General features: G+C 49.1%; 12 non-coding genes and 7 pseudogenes across 12 annotated transcripts; 3 read left to right on the forward strand and 16 right to left on the reverse strand.

The window, feature by feature from the left end:
• Positions 1 to 1,267: 1,267 nt before the first annotated feature.
• Positions 1,268 to 1,430, reverse strand: LOC135003280 (U1 spliceosomal RNA). The gene has a single exon (XR_010204320.1). It is a non-coding gene; the product is annotated as a U1 spliceosomal RNA (small nuclear RNA).
• Positions 1,431 to 1,582: 152 nt separating this feature from the next.
• LOC135003253 (U1 spliceosomal RNA) lies at positions 1,583 to 1,746 on the reverse strand. Its single transcript, XR_010204304.1, has one exon. It is a non-coding gene; the product is annotated as a U1 spliceosomal RNA (small nuclear RNA).
• A 702-nt stretch (positions 1,747 to 2,448) lies between these two features.
• On the reverse strand, positions 2,449 to 2,583 carry LOC135003285 (U1 spliceosomal RNA; annotated as a pseudogene).
• Positions 2,584 to 2,735: 152 nt separating this feature from the next.
• Positions 2,736 to 2,899, reverse strand: LOC135003261 (U1 spliceosomal RNA). The gene has a single exon (XR_010204310.1). It is a non-coding gene; the product is annotated as a U1 spliceosomal RNA (small nuclear RNA).
• Positions 2,900 to 5,260: 2,361 nt separating this feature from the next.
• LOC135003293 (U1 spliceosomal RNA) lies at positions 5,261 to 5,416 on the forward strand. The gene has a single exon (XR_010204324.1). It is a non-coding gene; the product is annotated as a U1 spliceosomal RNA (small nuclear RNA).
• Positions 5,417 to 6,090: 674 nt separating this feature from the next.
• Positions 6,091 to 6,254, forward strand: LOC135003264 (U1 spliceosomal RNA). Its single transcript, XR_010204313.1, has one exon. It is a non-coding gene; the product is annotated as a U1 spliceosomal RNA (small nuclear RNA).
• Positions 6,255 to 6,406: 152 nt separating this feature from the next.
• On the forward strand, positions 6,407 to 6,569 carry LOC135003270 (U1 spliceosomal RNA). Its single transcript, XR_010204318.1, has one exon. It is a non-coding gene; the product is annotated as a U1 spliceosomal RNA (small nuclear RNA).
• A 3,294-nt stretch (positions 6,570 to 9,863) lies between these two features.
• On the reverse strand, positions 9,864 to 10,027 carry LOC135003277 (U1 spliceosomal RNA). Its single transcript, XR_010204319.1, has one exon. It is a non-coding gene; the product is annotated as a U1 spliceosomal RNA (small nuclear RNA).
• A 691-nt stretch (positions 10,028 to 10,718) lies between these two features.
• On the reverse strand, positions 10,719 to 10,860 carry LOC135003271 (U1 spliceosomal RNA; annotated as a pseudogene).
• Positions 10,861 to 11,012: 152 nt separating this feature from the next.
• Positions 11,013 to 11,176, reverse strand: LOC135003242 (U1 spliceosomal RNA). Its single transcript, XR_010204293.1, has one exon. It is a non-coding gene; the product is annotated as a U1 spliceosomal RNA (small nuclear RNA).
• A 692-nt stretch (positions 11,177 to 11,868) lies between these two features.
• Positions 11,869 to 12,010, reverse strand: LOC135003272 (U1 spliceosomal RNA; annotated as a pseudogene).
• Positions 12,011 to 12,162: 152 nt separating this feature from the next.
• On the reverse strand, positions 12,163 to 12,326 carry LOC135003243 (U1 spliceosomal RNA). Its single transcript, XR_010204294.1, has one exon. It is a non-coding gene; the product is annotated as a U1 spliceosomal RNA (small nuclear RNA).
• Positions 12,327 to 13,018: 692 nt separating this feature from the next.
• On the reverse strand, positions 13,019 to 13,160 carry LOC135003284 (U1 spliceosomal RNA; annotated as a pseudogene).
• A 151-nt stretch (positions 13,161 to 13,311) lies between these two features.
• On the reverse strand, positions 13,312 to 13,475 carry LOC135003244 (U1 spliceosomal RNA). Its single transcript, XR_010204295.1, has one exon. It is a non-coding gene; the product is annotated as a U1 spliceosomal RNA (small nuclear RNA).
• Positions 13,476 to 14,167: 692 nt separating this feature from the next.
• Positions 14,168 to 14,309, reverse strand: LOC135003281 (U1 spliceosomal RNA; annotated as a pseudogene).
• A 152-nt stretch (positions 14,310 to 14,461) lies between these two features.
• Positions 14,462 to 14,625, reverse strand: LOC135003254 (U1 spliceosomal RNA). The gene has a single exon (XR_010204305.1). It is a non-coding gene; the product is annotated as a U1 spliceosomal RNA (small nuclear RNA).
• A 692-nt stretch (positions 14,626 to 15,317) lies between these two features.
• On the reverse strand, positions 15,318 to 15,459 carry LOC135003278 (U1 spliceosomal RNA; annotated as a pseudogene).
• A 152-nt stretch (positions 15,460 to 15,611) lies between these two features.
• On the reverse strand, positions 15,612 to 15,775 carry LOC135003245 (U1 spliceosomal RNA). Its single transcript, XR_010204296.1, has one exon. It is a non-coding gene; the product is annotated as a U1 spliceosomal RNA (small nuclear RNA).
• Positions 15,776 to 16,466: 691 nt separating this feature from the next.
• Positions 16,467 to 16,608, reverse strand: LOC135003273 (U1 spliceosomal RNA; annotated as a pseudogene).
• Positions 16,609 to 16,633: the final 25 nt, after the last annotated feature.

Genomic DNA, 16,633 nt, shown 5'->3' on the forward strand with positions numbered 1-16,633 from the left:
ACTTTAAGAAAGACTTTAGATCTGGGTGTGCACTGGCTCATTCTGTCCAGTGCGTCAACAGTGCAGATTTCTTCTTGTTTTTTCTCCCAAATTCTATAACAATGACAGTAAATGTTGTTTCTTTTCAAACAGAACTTTCTTGACCATGCTTCTTTCTTGAAAGATCTGGGAGCACATGGAAAACAGTACAAACCATGCAGTATCACAAGAGCCTTTATTTGATCTTTCATGAAGATAGAGCAGAATTGAGGACACGTCAACAATTTCTGCCGAAGGTGGTTCATCTTTCCACATGGTGCCTTTGGCCACTGACACCTTCGTTGAGTCAAAGTCTCTGGCTGTGGTCAGAACTTTGAAAATTTATGTCACCAGAACGGTTCAGATTAGGAAAACAGAGGCTCTGTTTGTCCTGTATGCTCCCAACAGGATTGGGTGTCCTGCTTCCATGTAGACCATTATGCGCTGGATCTGTGGTAAGATTCAGCATGCTCATTCCACGGCAGGATTGCCGTTACTGAATTAGGTGAAGACCCATTCTACTAGAAAGGTGGGTTCATCCTGGGCAGCTGGTCAGGGAGTCTCGGCATTGCAACTTTGCCGAGCAGCTATTTAGTAAACACTTTTGCTAAGTTTTAAAAGTTTTAGAGTAAAGGAGATTCAACTGAGGCAGAACAAGGGAACTCCCATCTGGGGACAACAACTGCAGTGAGAACACATATTTTCAGATGAATATGGGAGGGCAGAAGGCTGCCTAATACTGAAGCACCCCCAAACGACAAACCAAATGCAACAACTAGTACAAGCATTCCTGGGGGAAGGTCTGCAGAAGACGGATTTGCATACAGTGATGTCATCCAAGCAGTGGGCCAAAGTTGGCTGGAACCCTCATCTGCATATGAAAAGAGAAAAGGGGTATGCAGGGCATGGCGGCCTTTTGCGGCGCTTGGATGACCCTTAGTTCGCATTAAACACCCCCACCCTCCTTCGGTGTGGGGCTCATGTTGGCCATGCCCCAGCCCCTGAAGCACTCAAGCTGATTTCTTGCAGCAGCTTGGCACTGTAACAGCTCCAGAGCTGCTCTGAAAGGCAAGTAAAAGGGTGTGGGCCCTGCAGCACTACCTGTAGTTTGCATTGTGCGTTGGAAGGCACAAAGTAAGCAGACAGGAGAAGTCAGGAGAGTGCACAAGGGCATAGAAGGCAGCGGCTCAAGAAAAGAGAAGTGGAAACAGACAGCAAACTAGGCTGGAGAGAGACCTGAGACAAAGAGATCTGAATTATACGAGAGCCGACCAGGGGAAACACAAATTATGCAGTCAAGTTTCCCACATTTGGGGAAATCGCAGGAGCAGCACACCCAGAGTGCAATGGGTGAGCCTTGCCCTGGGAGAAGCACCTTCATGATCATAGTATCTCACCTGGCAGGTATGTAGGAGTTGGGCTAGAGCTGGGGAGGGTCGCTGCTCGGGTACCCCCCTGTCAAGTGAAGGAGATCAAACTGAGGCAGCACAATGGAACTCTCGAAAGAAGAACAAGGCTAGAGGAAGATCTGAGACAAAGAAATCTGACTTTTACCAGAGCTGACCAGAGGAAAACACAAACACAGTCCCCCACTACCACAAATAATGCAGTTGAGTTTCCCACATTTGGGGAAATCACAGGGGTCAGCATACCCAGAATGCAATGAATGAACCTCACCCTGGGAGAACAATCTTTATGACCATGGTATCTCCTATGCAAAATAAGTATGATTTGGGATAGGGCTGGGGAGGGCCGCTGCTCAGGCACATCTCTGTCAAGTAAAGGAGATTCAACTGAGGCAGCACAAGGGAACTCTCATCTGGGGACAACAACTGCAGGGAGAACACATATTTTCAGATGAACATGGGAGGGCAGAAGGCTGCTTAATACTGAAGCACCCCCAAACAACAAACCAAATGCAACAACTAGTGCAAGCATTCCTGGGGGAAGGTCTGCAGAAGACGGATTTGCATACAGTGATGTCATCCAAGCAGTGGGCCAAAGTTGGCTGGAACCCTCATCTGCATATGAAAAGAGAAAAGGGGTATGCAGGGCATGGCGGCCTTTTGCGGCGCTTGGATGACCCTTAGTTCGCATTAAACACCCCCACCCTCCTTCGGTGTGGGGCTCATGTTGGCCATGCCCCAGCCCCTGAAGCATTCAAGCTGATTTCTTGCAGCAGCTTGGCACTGTAACAGCTCCAGAGCTGCTCTGTAAGGCAAGTAAAAGGGTGTGGGCCCTGCAGCACTACCTGTAGTTTGCATTGTGCATCGGAAGGCACAAAGTAAGCAGACAGGAGGAGAAGTCAGGATAGTGCACAAGGGTGTAGAAGGGAGGGGCTCAAGAAAAAAGAAGTGGAAACAGACAGCAAACTAGGCTGGAGAGAGACCTGAGACAAAGAGATCTGAATTATATGAGAGCCGACTAGGGGAAACACAAATTATGCAGTCAAGTTTCCCACATTTGGGGAAATCGCAGGGGCAGCACACCCAGAGTGCAATGGGTGAGCCTTGCCCTGGGAGAAGCAACTTCATGATCATAGTATCTCACCTGGCAGGTAAGTAGGAGTTGGGCTAGAGCTGGGGAGGGTCGCTGCTCGGGCACCCCCCTGTCAAGTGAAGGAGATCCAACTGAGGCAGCACAATGGAACTCTTGAAAGAAGAACAAGGCTAGAGGAAGATCTGAGACAAAGAAATCTGACTTTTACCCGAGCTGACCAGAGGAAAGCACAAACACAGTCCCCCACTACCACAAATAATGCAGTCGAGTTTCCCACATTTGGGGAAATCACAGAGGTCAGCATACCCAGAACGCAATGAATGAACCTAACCCTGGGAGAACAATCTTCATGACCATGGTATCTCCTATGCAAAATAAGTATGATTTGGGATAGGGCTGGGGAGGGCCGCTGCTCAGGCACATCTCTGTCAAGTAAAGGAGATTCAACTGAGGCAGCACAAGGGAACTCTCATCTGGGGACAACAACTGCAGGGAGAACACATATTTTCAGATGAACATGGGAGGGCAGAAGGCTGCCTAATACTGAAGCACCCCCAAACAACAAACCAAATGCAACAACTAGTGCAAGCATTCCTGGGGGAAGGCCTGCCGCAGATGGATTTGCATATGGTGATGTCATCCAAGCAGTGGGTCAAAGTTGGCTTCAACCCTCGTCTGCATATGAAAAGAGAAAAGGGGCATGCAGGGCATGGCGGCCTTTTGCGGCGCTTGGCTGACCCCTAGTTCGCATTAAACACCTCCACCCTCCGTCGGTGTGGGGCTCATGTTGGCTATGCCCCAGCCCATGAAGCATTCAAGCTGATTTCTTGCTGCAGCTGGGCACTGTAACAGCTCCAGAGCTGCTCTGTAAGGCAAGTAAAAGGGTGTGGGCCCTGCAGCACTACCTGTAGTTTGCATTGTGCGTTGGAAGGCACAAAGTAAGCAGACAGGAGAAGTCAGGAGAGTGCACAAGGGCATAGAAGGCAGCGGCTCAAGAAAAGAGAAGTGGAAACAGACAGCAAACTAGGCTGGAGAGAGACCTGAGACAAAGAGATCTGAATTATACGAGAGCCGACCAGGGGAAACACAAATTATGCAGTCAAGTTTCCCACAGGAGTATATAGGATACGACCCAGTGGTACCTGACGACATAGATACTAACAGCTATTTAATAACATTACGCTAGAAAGTGATTATTAGCAACATATATATCTATATAAACAACCCCGCCAGGGTTGTGCCTTCAAAAATAATCACACACGGACACGCTTTTTAAACCTTTTTTTCACATCTCTTTATTCTTCTTATGCACATGTATGTTAGTTCTGTGATTTTAACCTTTATGTTTCACTGCAGTTTGGGATAATAATATTAATATTTATCCAATTTTAATACATACTTAATAAAGGTTATATTTTATGATTCATTCATTCTGTCCAGTGCGTCAACAGTGCAGATTTCTTCTTGTTTTTTCTCCCAAATTCTATAACAATGACAGTAAATGTTGTTTCTTTTCAAACAGAACTTTCTTGACCATGCTTCTTTCTTGAAAGATCTGGGAGCACATGGAAAACAGTACAAACCATGCAGTATCACAAGAGCCTTTATTTGATCTTTCATGAAGATAGAGCAGAATTGAGGACACGTCAACAATTTCTGCCGAAGGTGGTTCATCTTTCCACATGGTGCCTTTGGCCACTGACACCTTCGTTGAGTCAAAGTCTCTGGCTGTGGTCAGAACTTTGAAAATTTATGTCACCAGAACGGTTCAGATTAGGAAAACAGAGGCTCTGTTTGTCCTGTATGCTCCCAACAGGATTGGGTGTCCTGCTTCCATGTAGACCATTATGCGCTGGATCTGTGGTAAGATTCAGCATGCTCATTCCACGGCAGGATTGCCGTTACTGAATTAGGTGAAGACCCATTCTACTAGAAAGGTGGGTTCATCCTGGGCAGCTGGTCGGGGAGTCTCGGCATTGCAACTTTGCCGAGCAGCTATTTAGTAAACACTTTTGCTAAGTTTTAAAAGTTTTAGAGTAAAGGAGATTCAACTGAGGCAGCACAAGGGAACTCCCATCTGGGGACAACAACTGCAGTGAGAACACATATTTTCAGATGAACATGGGAGGGCAGAAGGCTGCCTAATACTGAAGCACCCCCAAACGACAAACCAAATGCAACAACTAGTACAAGCATTCCTGGGGGAAGGTCTGCAGAAGACGGATTTGCATACAGTGATGTCATCCAAGCAGTGGGCCAAAGTTGGCTGGAACCCTCATCTGCATATGAAAAGAGAAAAGGGGTATGCAGGGCATGGCGGCCTTTTGCGGCGCTTGGATGACCCTTAGTTCGCATTAAACACCCCCACCCTCCTTCGGTGTGGGGCTCATGTTGGCCATGCCCCAGCCCCTGAAGCACTCAAGCTGATTTCTTGCAGCAGCTTGGCACTGTAACAGCTCCAGAGCTGCTCTGTAAGGCAAGTAAAAGGGTGTGGGCCCTGCAGCACTACCTGTAGTTTGCATTGTGCATTGGAAGGCACAAAGTAAGCAGACAGGAGGAGAAGTCAGGATAGTCCACAAGGGTATAGAAGGGAGGGGCTCAAGAAAAAAGAAGTGGAAACAGACAGCAAACTAGGCTGGAAAGAGACCTGAGACAAAGAGATCTGAATTATATGAGAGCCGACCAGGGGAAACACAAATTATGCAGTCAAGTTTCCCACATTTGGGGAAATCGCAGGGGCAGCACACCCAGGTGAGATACTATAATCAGGACGGTGCTTCTCCCAGGGCAAGGCTCACCCATTGCACTCTGGGTGTGCTGCTCCTACGATTTCCCCAAATGTGGGACACTTGACTGCATAATTTGTGTTTCCTCTGGTCGGCTCTCGTATAATTCAGATCTCTTTGTCTCAGGTCTCTCTCCAGCCTAGTTTGCTGTCTGTTTCCACTTCTTTTTTCTTGAGCCCCTCCCTTCTATACCCTTGTGCACTATCCTGACTTCTCCTCCCGTCTGCTTACTTTGTGCCTTCCAATGCACAATGCAAACTACAGGTAGTGCTGCAGGGCCCATACCCTTTTACTTGCCTTACAGAGCAGCTCTGGAGCTGTTACAGTGCCCAGCTGCTGCAAGAAATCAGCTTGAATGCTTCATGGGATGGGGCATGGCCAACATGAGCCCCACACCAAAGGAGGGTGGGGGTGTTTAATGCGATCTAGGGGTCATCCAAGCACCGCAAAAGGCTGCCATGTCCTGCACGCCCCTTTTCTCTTTTCATATGCAGATGAGGGTTGAAGCCAACTTTGACCCACTGCTTGGATAACATCACCATATGCAAATCCATCTGCTGCAGGCCTTCCCCCAGGAATGCTTGCACTAGTTGTTGCATTTGGTTTGTTGTTTGGGGGTGCTTCAGTATTAGGCAGCCTTCTGCCCTCCCATGTTCATCTGAAAATATGTGTTCTCCCTGCAGTTGTTGTCCCCAGATGAGAGTTCCCTTGTGCTGCCTCAGTTGAATCTCCTTTACTTGACAGAGATGTGCCTGAGCAGCGGCCCTCCCCAGCCCTATCCCAAATCATACTTATTTTGCATAGGAGACACCATGGTCATGAAAATTGTTCACCCAGGGTGAGGTTCATTCATTGCATTCTGGGTATGCTGACCCCTGTGATTTCCCCAAATGTGGGAAACTCGCCTGCATTATTTGTGGTAGTGGTGGACTGTGTTTGTGTTTTCCGCTGGTCAGCTCTGGTAAAAGTCAGATTTCTTTGTCTCAGATCTTCCTCTAGCCTTGTTCTTCTTTCGAGAGTTCCATTGTGCTGCCTCAGTTGGATCTCCTTCACTTGACAGGGGGGTGCCCGAGCAGCGACCCTCCCCTGCTCTAGCCCAACTCCTACTTACCTGCCAGGTGAGATACTATGATCTTGAAGGTGCTTCTCCCAGGGCAAGGCTCACCCATTGCACTCTGGGTGTGCTGCCCCTGCGATTTCCCCAAATGTGGGAAACTTGACTGCATAATTTGTGTTTCCCCTGGTCGACTCTCGTATAATTCAGATCTCTTTGTCTCAGGTCTCTCTCCAGCCTAGTTTGCTGTCTGTTTCCACTTCTCTTTTCTTGAGCCGCTCCCTTCTATGCCCTTGCGCACTATCCTGACTTCTCCAGTCTGCTTACTTTGTGCCTTCCAACGCACAATGCGAACTACAGGTAGTGCTGCAGGGCCCACACCCTTTTATTTGCCTTACAGAGCAGCTCTGGAGCTGTTACAGTGCCCAGCTGCTGCAAGAAATCAGCTTGAATGCTTCAGGGGCTGGGGCATAGCCAACATGAGCCCCACACCGAAGGAGGGTGGAGGTGTTTAATGCGAACTAGGGGTCATCCAAGCGCCGCAAAAGGCCGCCATGCACTGCATAACCCTTTTCTCTTTTCAAATGCAGATGAGGGTTCCAGCCAACTTTGGCCCACTGCTTGGATGACATCACCGTATGCAAATTCATCTCCTGCATACCTTCCCCCAGGAATGCTTGTACTAGTTATTGCATATGGTTTGATATTTGATGGTGCTTCAGTATTAGGCAGCCTTCCGCCCTCCCATGTTCATCTGAAAAGATGTGGTCTCCCTGCAGTTGTTGTCCCCAGACGAGAGTTCCCTTGTGCATCCTCAGTTGAATCTCCTTAACTTGACGGGGGAGGGGCTTTCCCGAGCAGCCACCCTCCCCAGCCCTATCCCAACTCATACTTATTTTGCATATGAGATCTCTATATCATGAAGATTGTTCTCACAGTGTGAGGTTCATCCATTATATTTTAAAATAGGAAGGTTCAAATTACATATTTGAATTGCATCTATGTGCTGGATTCAAATGTCCCCCCCCCTTCCTTTCTCAATTGTGCCCGTCAGCAGCTATTCTAAGGTTGCTGCCAATGGGTGTGACACATTAATTTCTTCTGTGGGGTACACTGGACTCCACAAGGATTCACATTGGGGTGTAGAGTAGGATCTTGATCTGAGGCACCAACCGGCTCAAAGCTTTTGAATGTTCCCAAGATGCTCAGCGCATTCTCCTCTATAACCCCGCTTCCATGAACAGGGAGCTCAGTTTGTAGTTGGTGCCTTCAGTAGCAGGCCACTTAACAGGGGCCTGCCTCAGGCAGCCTATTCTTAGCTATTAATTTTGACAAGAAAATAAGAACTTTTTTATGAGAATCTGCAAGGGCTGCAGCAGGCTAGGTCTAATAGACATCTTTACTGCAGCTTCATCACTCCCAGCGGCGCTGTATACTCCCGTGCCCTGGTTGCTGGATCACTGCAGCGGAGGCTCCGGTTTCTTCCTAAGGTCAGTCACACACACACCGCCCTTCCGGATCACGAGGCCGCTGATGAAGGGGAGAGTGGCCGTAGGGGGTGGACCGTGTGCGCACTGGCGTGGACACTGATTACTGGGCAGCCGCTCCACAAGCCACCAGGTACAGTTAAGGAGCACAGGTCTGGGGGTTTTTCTCCCATATTAAACCAATTTTGTACTGCCCGCAGCGCATTGTGATAGGTAATAGGGCCTGATTCAGGTTGGGTTGCAATCACAATAAGCGATCCAACTGCAAAAATTGCTAAGAGCATACGCATGTGCCTGCATTTTCTGCGGCACCCCGCAGAGAATGCGATCGCCTCTGCCTGTCAATCGGGGCAGGGGGGGGTCAGCAACACTCCATTTCCAAGTCAGGGATGGAGCGGTGCGGGGGCAAGGCTTCAAAATGGGGTCTGCAACGGAGGAGACACAGGGGGCGTGGTCACAGCGGCTGTATGACATCACATTCAGCCGCTGTGATCACAAAAATGGTGGCGGCTTCCTGCGCGCACATACAGTCTGCACCAGCAGAAGGCTACACCATTGTTTATGATCACGCTGAACTGCAGTGCGACTGCAATTACAGCATGGTCAAGAAGGGAGGCGTCATGCTGGGTGGCCATGTCCTGTCACTGTGCAGGAGCCAGCACCGCTCACACACTAGTCCCCGGGTGCAGCCCCCAACCCCCGGGACACCCGGAGCAACAAAATGTAGATTCAGGCCACCAGGCCACGCCCCTACCTATGAAACCATGCCTCCTTTTTACCATTGCGCTGCTTATCTGCGCGCACTGCATTACAATCTCCTTCGCCACCTCTCTGGGTGTCACCAGTGATAGTGACACCTCTGCCATGCTTGTAGCAGCTGGTCCTAAGATCTACGCCTCAAGCCCTGAGTGTTTGCCCTTGTGACTTGTTGATCATCATAGCGAAGCAGATGCTTACAGAAAACTGCAGGGGCTTAGATTGAAAATAAAAAAAATTATGGGTATAAGGTAGAGAGGAGCGGGTTCGGTTCTCCGAGAACCGAATTCCCCACGAACTCCACGTGGTTTACACTGGTCCGAGGCAGGCTCGGTTGTTCCCGCCTGACTCGGAAAACCTGAACAAGGGAAAATGTCATCATCCCGCTGTCGGATTCTCGCGAGATTCGGATTTCATATAAAGAGCTGCGCGTTGCCGCCATTTTTACTTGTGCATTGAAGAGAGAGTGGAGAGGACGTGGCTATGTTCTCTCAGTGGAAATCTCAATATCAGTGCTCAGTATCAGTGGTTACTTATTGCTGCTCAGTAATACTAGTAGTGTGTCTCTCCTGCTCAGTGTCAGTTCTCAGTAGTATCCTCATCAGTGCTCAGTATCACTGCTCATTGTCTTGTGCTGCATTGTGGTGCTCAGCATACTACAGTACATTACTATTAGTCCAGTGCTGCATCTTGCTGCTCAGTGTCAGTTCTAGTATCCTCATCAGTGCTCACTATCACTGCTCATTACATTGTGGTGTTCTGTATACTACAGTAACATAGTAATATAGTAACATATAGTAATTTAGTTTTTGAGGTTGAAAAGAGGCAAATTGCCCATCGTGTTAAACCTGTTTTAAGTTGTGATGATTCTACATACTTGCTGAATAATGTTTTATGACTAGTTAACTACTACAACTCATGTTACCCCCGGATTAACCATGTTGATATTTTAAGTATTATAACCTTGGATAGCTTTTTCATTCAGAAATGTATCCATTCCTTTTTTAAATCCAATTACAGAGTCCACCATTACCACCTTCCCTGGCAGGGAATTCCACATCCTGATTGCCCTAACAGTGAAGATCATAGTATCTCACCTGGCAGGTAAGTAGGAGTTGGGCTAGAGCTGTGGAGGATTGCTGCTTGGGCACCCCCTGTCAAGTGAAGGAGATCCAACTGAGGCAGCACAAGGGAACTCTCGAAAGAAGAACAAGGCTAGAGGAAGATCTGAGACAAAGAAATCTGACTTTTACCAGAGCTGACCAGAGGAAAGCACAAACACAGTCCCCCACTACCACAAATAATGCAGTCGAGTTTCCCACATTTGGGGAAATCACAGGGGTCAGCATACCCAGAATGCAATGAATGAACCTCACCCTGGGAGAACAATCTTCATGACCATGGTATCTCCTATGCAAAATAAGTATGATTTGGGATAGGGCTGGGGAGGGCCGCTGCTCAGGCACATCTCTGTCAAGTAAAGGAGATTCAACTGAGGCAGCACAAGGGAACTCTCATCTGGGGACAACAACTGCAGGGAGAACACATATTTTCAGATGAACATGGGAGGGCAGAAGGCTGCCTAAAACTGAAGCACCCCCAAACAACAAACCAAATGCAACTACTAGTGCAAGCATTCCTGGGGGAAGGCCTGCAGCAGATGGATTTGCATATGGTGATGTCATCCAAGCAGTGGGTCAAAGTTGGCTTCAACCCTCGTCTGCATATGAAAAGAAAAAAGGGGTGTGCAGGGAATGGCGGTCTTTTGCGGCGCTTGGATGACCCCTAGTTCGCATTAAACACCTCCACCCTCCTTCGGTGTGGGGCTCATGTTGGCTATGCCCCAGCCCCTGAAGCATTCAAGCTGATTTCTTGCAGCAGCTGGGCACTGTAACAGCTCCAGAACTGCTCTGTAAAGCAAGTAAAAGGGTGTGGGCCCTGCAGCACTACCTGTAGTTTGCATTGTGCGTTGGAAGGCACAAAGTAAGCAGACGGGAGAAGTCAGGATAGTGCACAAGGGTAAAGAAGGAGGGGCTCAAGAAAAAAGAAGTGGAAACAGACAGCAAACTAGGCTGGAGAGAGACCTGAGACAAAGAGATCTGAATTATATGAGAGCCGACCAGGGGAAACACAAATTATGCAGTCAAGTTTCCCACATTTGGGGAAATCGCAGGGGCAGCACACCCAGAGTGCAATGGGTGAGCCTTGCCCTGGGAGAAGCATCTTCATGATCATAGTATCTCACCTGGCAGGTAAGTAGGAGTTGGGCTAGAGCTGGGGAGGGTCGCTGCTCGGGCACCCCCCTGTCAAGTGAAGGAGATCCAACTGAGGCAGCACAAGGGAACTCTCGAAAGAAGATCAAGGCTAGAGGAAGATCTGAGACAAAGAAATCTGACTTTTACCCGAGCTGACCAGAGGAAAGCACAAACACAGTCCCCCACTACCACAAATAATGCAGTTGAGTTTCCCACATTTGGGGAAATCACAGGGGTCAGCATACCCAGAATGCAATGAATGAACCTAACCCTGGGAGAACAATCTTCATGACCATGGTATCTCCTATGCAAAATAAGTATGATTTGGGATAGGGCTGGGGAGGGCCGCTGCTCAGGCACATCTCTGTCAAGTAAAGGAGATTCAACTGAGGCAGCACAAGGGAACTCTCATCTGGGGACAACAACTGCAGGGAGAACACATATTTTCAGATGAACATGGGAGGGCAGAAGGCTGCCTAATACTGAAGCACCCCCAAACAACAAACCAAATGCAACAACTAGTGCAAGCATTCCTGGGGGAAGGCCTGCAGCAGATGGATTTGAATATAGTGATGTCCTCCAAGCAGTGGGTCAAAGTTGGCTTCAACCCTCGTCTGCATATGAAAAGAATAAAGGGGTGTGCAGGGCATGGCGGCCTTTTGCGGCGCTTGGATGACCCCTAGTTCGCATTAAACACCTCCACCCTCCTTCGGTGTGGGGCTCATGTTGGCTATGCCCCAGCCCCTGAAGCATTCAAGCTGATTTCTTGCAGCAGCTGGGCACTGTAACAGCTCCAGAGCTGCTCTGTAAAGCAAGTAAAAGGGTGTGGGCCCTGCAGCACTACCTGTAGTTTGCATTGTGCGTTGGAAGGCACAAAGTAAGCAGACGGGAGAAGTCAGGATAGTGCACAAGGGTATAGAAGGGAGGGGCTCAAGAAAAAAGAAGTGGAAACAGACAGCAAACTAGGCTGGAGAGAGACCTGAGACAAAGAGATCTGAATTATATGAGAGCCGACCAGGGGAAACACAAATTATGCAGTCAAGTTTCCCACATTTGGGGAAATCGCAGGGGCAGCACACCCAGAGTGCAATGGGTGAGCCTTGCCCTGGGAGAAGCATCTTCATGATCATAGTATCTCACCTGGCAGGTAAGTAGGAGTTGGGCTAGAGCTGGGGAGAGTCGCTGCTCGGGCACCCCCCTGTCAAGTGAAGGAGATCCAACTGAGGCAGCACAAGGGAACTCTCGAAAGAAGAACAAGGCTAGAGGAAGATCTGAGACAAAGAAATCTGACTTTTACCCGAGCTGACCAGAGGAAAGCACAAACACAGTCCCCCACTACCACAAATAATGCAGTTGAGTTTCCCACATTTGGGGAAATCACAGGGGTCAGCATACCCAGAATGCAATGAATGAACCTAACCCTGGGAGAACAATCTTCATGACCATGGTATCTCCTATGCAAAATAAGTATGATTTGGGATAGGGCTGGGGAGGGCCGCTGCTCAGGCACATCTCTGTCAAGTAAAGGAGATTCAACTGAGGCAGCACAAGGGAACTCTCATCTGGGGACAACAACTGCAGGGAGAACACATATTTTCAGATGAACATGGGAGGGCAGAAGGCTGCCTAATACTGAAGCACCCCCAAACAACAAACCAAATGCAACAACTAGTGCAAGCATTCCTGGGGGAAGGCCTGCAGCAGATGGATTTGAATATGGTGATGTCCTCCAAGCAGTGGGTCAAAGTTGGCTTCAACCCTCGTCTGCATATGAAAAGAATAAAGGGGTGTGCAGGGCATGGCGGCCTTTTGCGGCGCTTGGATGACCCCTAGTTCGCATTAAACACCTCCACCCTCCTTCGGTGTGGGGCTCATGTTGGCTATGCCCCAGCCCCTGAAGCATTCAAGCTGATTTCTTGCAGCAGCTGGGCACTGTAACAGCTCCAGAACTGCTCTGTAAAGCAAGTAAAAGGGTGTGGGCCCTGCAGCACTACCTGTAGTTTGCATTGTGCGTTGGAAGGCACAAAGTAAGCAGACGGGAGAAGTCAGGATAGTGCACAAGGGTATAGAAGGGAGGGGCTCAAGAAAAAAGAAGTGGAAACAGACAGCAAACTAGGCTGGAGAGAGACCTGAGACAAAGAGATCTGAATTATATGAGAGCCAACCAGGGGAAACACAAATTATGCAGTCAAGTTTCCCACATTTGGGGAAATCGCAGGGGCAGCACACCCAGAGTGCAATGGGTGAGCCTTGCCCCGGGAGAAGCATCTTCATGATCATAGTATCTCACCTGGCAGGTAAGTAGGAGTTGGGCTAGAGCTGGGGAGGGTCGCTGCTCGGGCACCCCCTGTCAAGTGAAGGAGATCCAACTGAGGCAGCACAAGGGAACTCTCGAAAGAAGAACAAGGCTAGAGGAAGATCTGAGACAAAGAAATCTGACTTTTACCAGAGCTGACCAGAGGAAAGCACAAACACAGTCCCCCACTACCACAAATAATGCAGTTGAGTTTCCCACATTTGGGGAAATCACAGGGGTCAGCATACCCAGAATGCAATGAATGAACCTAACCCTGGGAGAACAATCTTCATGACCATGGTATCTCCTATGCAAAATAAGTATGATTTGGGATAGGGCTGGGGAGGGCCGCTGCTCAGGCACATCTCTGTCAAGTAAAAGAGATTCAACTGAGGCAGCACAAGGGAACTCTCATCTGGGGACAACAACTGCAGGGAGAACACATATTTTCAGATGAACATGGGAGGGCAGAAGGCTGCCTAAAACTGAAGCACCCCCAAACAACAAACCAAATGCAACTACTAGTGCAAGCATTCCTGGGGGAAGGCCTGCAGCAGATGGATTTGCATATGGTGATGTCATCCAAGCAGTGGGTCAAAGTTGGCTTCAACCCTCGTCTGCATATGAAAAGAAAAAAGGGGTGTGCAGGGCATGGCGGCCTTTTGCGGCGCTTGGATGACCCCTAGTTCGCATTAAACACCTCCACCCTCCTTCGGTGTGGGGCTCATGTTGGCTATGCCCCAGCCCCTGAAGCATTCAAGCTGATTTCTTGCAGCAGCTGGGCACTGTAACAGCTCCAGAGCTGCTCTGTAAAGCAAGTAAAAGGGTGTGGGCCCTGCAGCACTACCTGTAGTTTGCATTGTGCGTTGGAAGGCACAAAGTAAGCAGACGGGAGAAGTCAGGAGAGTGCACAAGGGTATAGAAGGGAGGGGCTCAAGAAAAAAGAAGTGGAAACAGACAGCAAACTAGGCTGGAGAGAGACCTGAGACAAAGAGATCTGAATTATATGAGAGCCGACCAGGGGAAACACAAATTATGCAGTCAAGTTTCCCACATTTGGGGAAATCGCAGGGGCAGCACACCCAGAGTGCAATGGGTGAGCCTTGCCCCGGGAGAAGCATCTTCATGATCATAGTATCTCACCTGGCAGGTAAGTAGGAGTTGGGCTAGAGCTGGGGAGGGTCGCTGCTCGGGCACCCCCCTGTCAAGTGAAGGAGATCCAACTGAGGCAGCACAAGGGAACTCTCGAAAGAAGAACAAGGCTAGAGGAAGATCTGAGACAAAGAAATCTGACTTTTACCCGAGCTGACCAGAGGAAAGCACAAACACAGTCCCCCACTACCACAAATAATGCAGTTGAGTTTCCCACATTTGGGGAAATCACAGGGGTCAGCATACCCAGAATGCAATGAATGAACCTAACCCTGGGAGAACAATCTTCATGACCATGGTATCTCCTATACAAAATAAGTATGATTTGGGATAGGGCTGGGGAGGGCCGCTGCTCAGGCACATCTCTGTCAAGTAAAGGAGATTCAACTGAGGCAGCACAAGGGAACTCTCATCTGGGGACAACAACTGCAGGGAGAACACATATTTTCAGATGAACATGGGAGGGCAGAAGGCTGCCTAATACTGAAGCACCCCCAAACAACAAACCAAATGCAACAACTAGTGCAAGCATTCCTGGGGGAAGGCCTGCAGCAGATGGATTTGAATATGGTGATGTCCTCCAAGCAGTGGGTCAAAGTTGGCTTCAACCCTCGTCTGCATATGAAAAGAATAAAGGGGTGTGCAGGGCATGGCGGCCTTTTGCGGCGCTTGGATGACCCCTAGTTCGCATTAAACACCTCCACCCTCCTTCGGTGTGGGGCTCATGTTGGCTATGCCCCAGCCCCTGAAGCATTCAAGCTGATTTCTTGCAGCAGCTGGGCACTGTAACAGCTCCAGAACTGCTCTGTAAAGCAAGTAAAAGGGTGTGGGCCCTGCAGCACTACCTGTAGTTTGCATTGTGCGTTGGAAGGCACAAAGTAAGCAGACAGGAGAAGTCAGGATAGTGCACAAGGGTATAGAAGGGAGGGGCTCAAGAAAAAAGAAGTGGAAACAGACAGCAAACTAGGCTGGAGAGAGACCTGAGACAAAGAGATCTGAATTATATGAGAGCCAACCAGGGGAAACACAAATTATGCAGTCAAGTTTCCCACATTTGGGGAAATCGCAGGGGCAGCACACCCAGAGTGCAATGGGTGAGCCTTGCCCTGGGAGAAGCATCTTCATGATCATAGTATCTCACCTGGCAGGTAAGTAGGAGTTGGGCTAGAGCTGGGGAGGGTCGCTGCTCGGGCACCCCCCTGTCAAGTGAAGGAGATCCAACTGAGGCAGCACAAGGGAACTCTCGAAAGAAGAACAAGGCTAGAGGAAGATCTGAGACAAAGAAATCTGACTTTTACCAGAGCTGACCAGAGGAAAGCACAAACACAGTCCCCCACTACCACAAATAATGCAGTTGAGTTTCCCACATTTGGGGAAATCACAGGGGTCAGCATACCCAGAATGCAATGAATGAACCTAACCCTGGGAGAACAATCTTCATGACCATGGTATCTCCTATGCAAAATAAGTATGATTTGGGATAGGGCTGGGGAGGGCCGCTGCTCAGGCACATCTCTGTCAAGTAAAGGAGATTCAACTGAGGCAGCACAAGGGAACTCTCATCTGGGGACAACAACTGCAGGGAGAACACATATTTTCAGATGAACATGGGAGGGCAGAAGGCTGCCTAATACTGAAGCACCCCCAAACAACAAACCAAATGCAACAACTAGTGCAAGCATTCCTGGGGGAAGGCCTGCAGCAGATGGATTTGAATATGGTGATGTCATCCAAGCAGTGGGTCAAAGTTGGCTTCAACCCTCGTCTGCATATGAAAAGAATAAAGGGGTGTGCAGGGCATGGCGGCCTTTTGCGGCGCTTGGATGACCCCTAGTTCGCATTAAACACCTCCACCCTCCTTCGGTGTGGGGCTCATGTTGGCTATGCCCCAGCCCCTGGAGCATTCAAGCTGATTTCTTGCAGCAGCTGGGCACTGTAACAGCTCCAGAGCTGCTCTGTAAAGCAAGTAAAAGGGTGTGGGCCCTGCAGCACTACCTGTAGTTTGCATTGTGCGTTGGAAGGCACAAAGTAAGCAGACGGGAGAAGTCAGGATAGTGCACAAGGGTATAGAAGGGAGGGGCTCAAGAAAAAGTAGTGGAAACAGACAGCAAACTAGGCTGGAGAGCGACCTGAGACAAAGAGATCTGAATTATATGAGAGCCGACCAGGGGAAACACAAATTATGCAGTCAAGTTTCCCACATTTGGGGAAATCGCAGGGGCAGCACACCCAGAGTGCAATGGGTGAGCCTTGCCCTGGGAGAAGCATCTTCATGATCATAGTATCTCACCTGGCAGGTAAGTAGGAGTTGGGCTAGAGCTGGGGAGGGT

Source organism: Pseudophryne corroboree, unplaced genomic scaffold (assembly GCF_028390025.1).
Source record: "Pseudophryne corroboree isolate aPseCor3 unplaced genomic scaffold, aPseCor3.hap2 scaffold_1850, whole genome shotgun sequence".
In the NCBI taxonomy this organism is placed as follows: Eukaryota; Metazoa; Chordata; class Amphibia; order Anura; family Myobatrachidae; genus Pseudophryne; species Pseudophryne corroboree.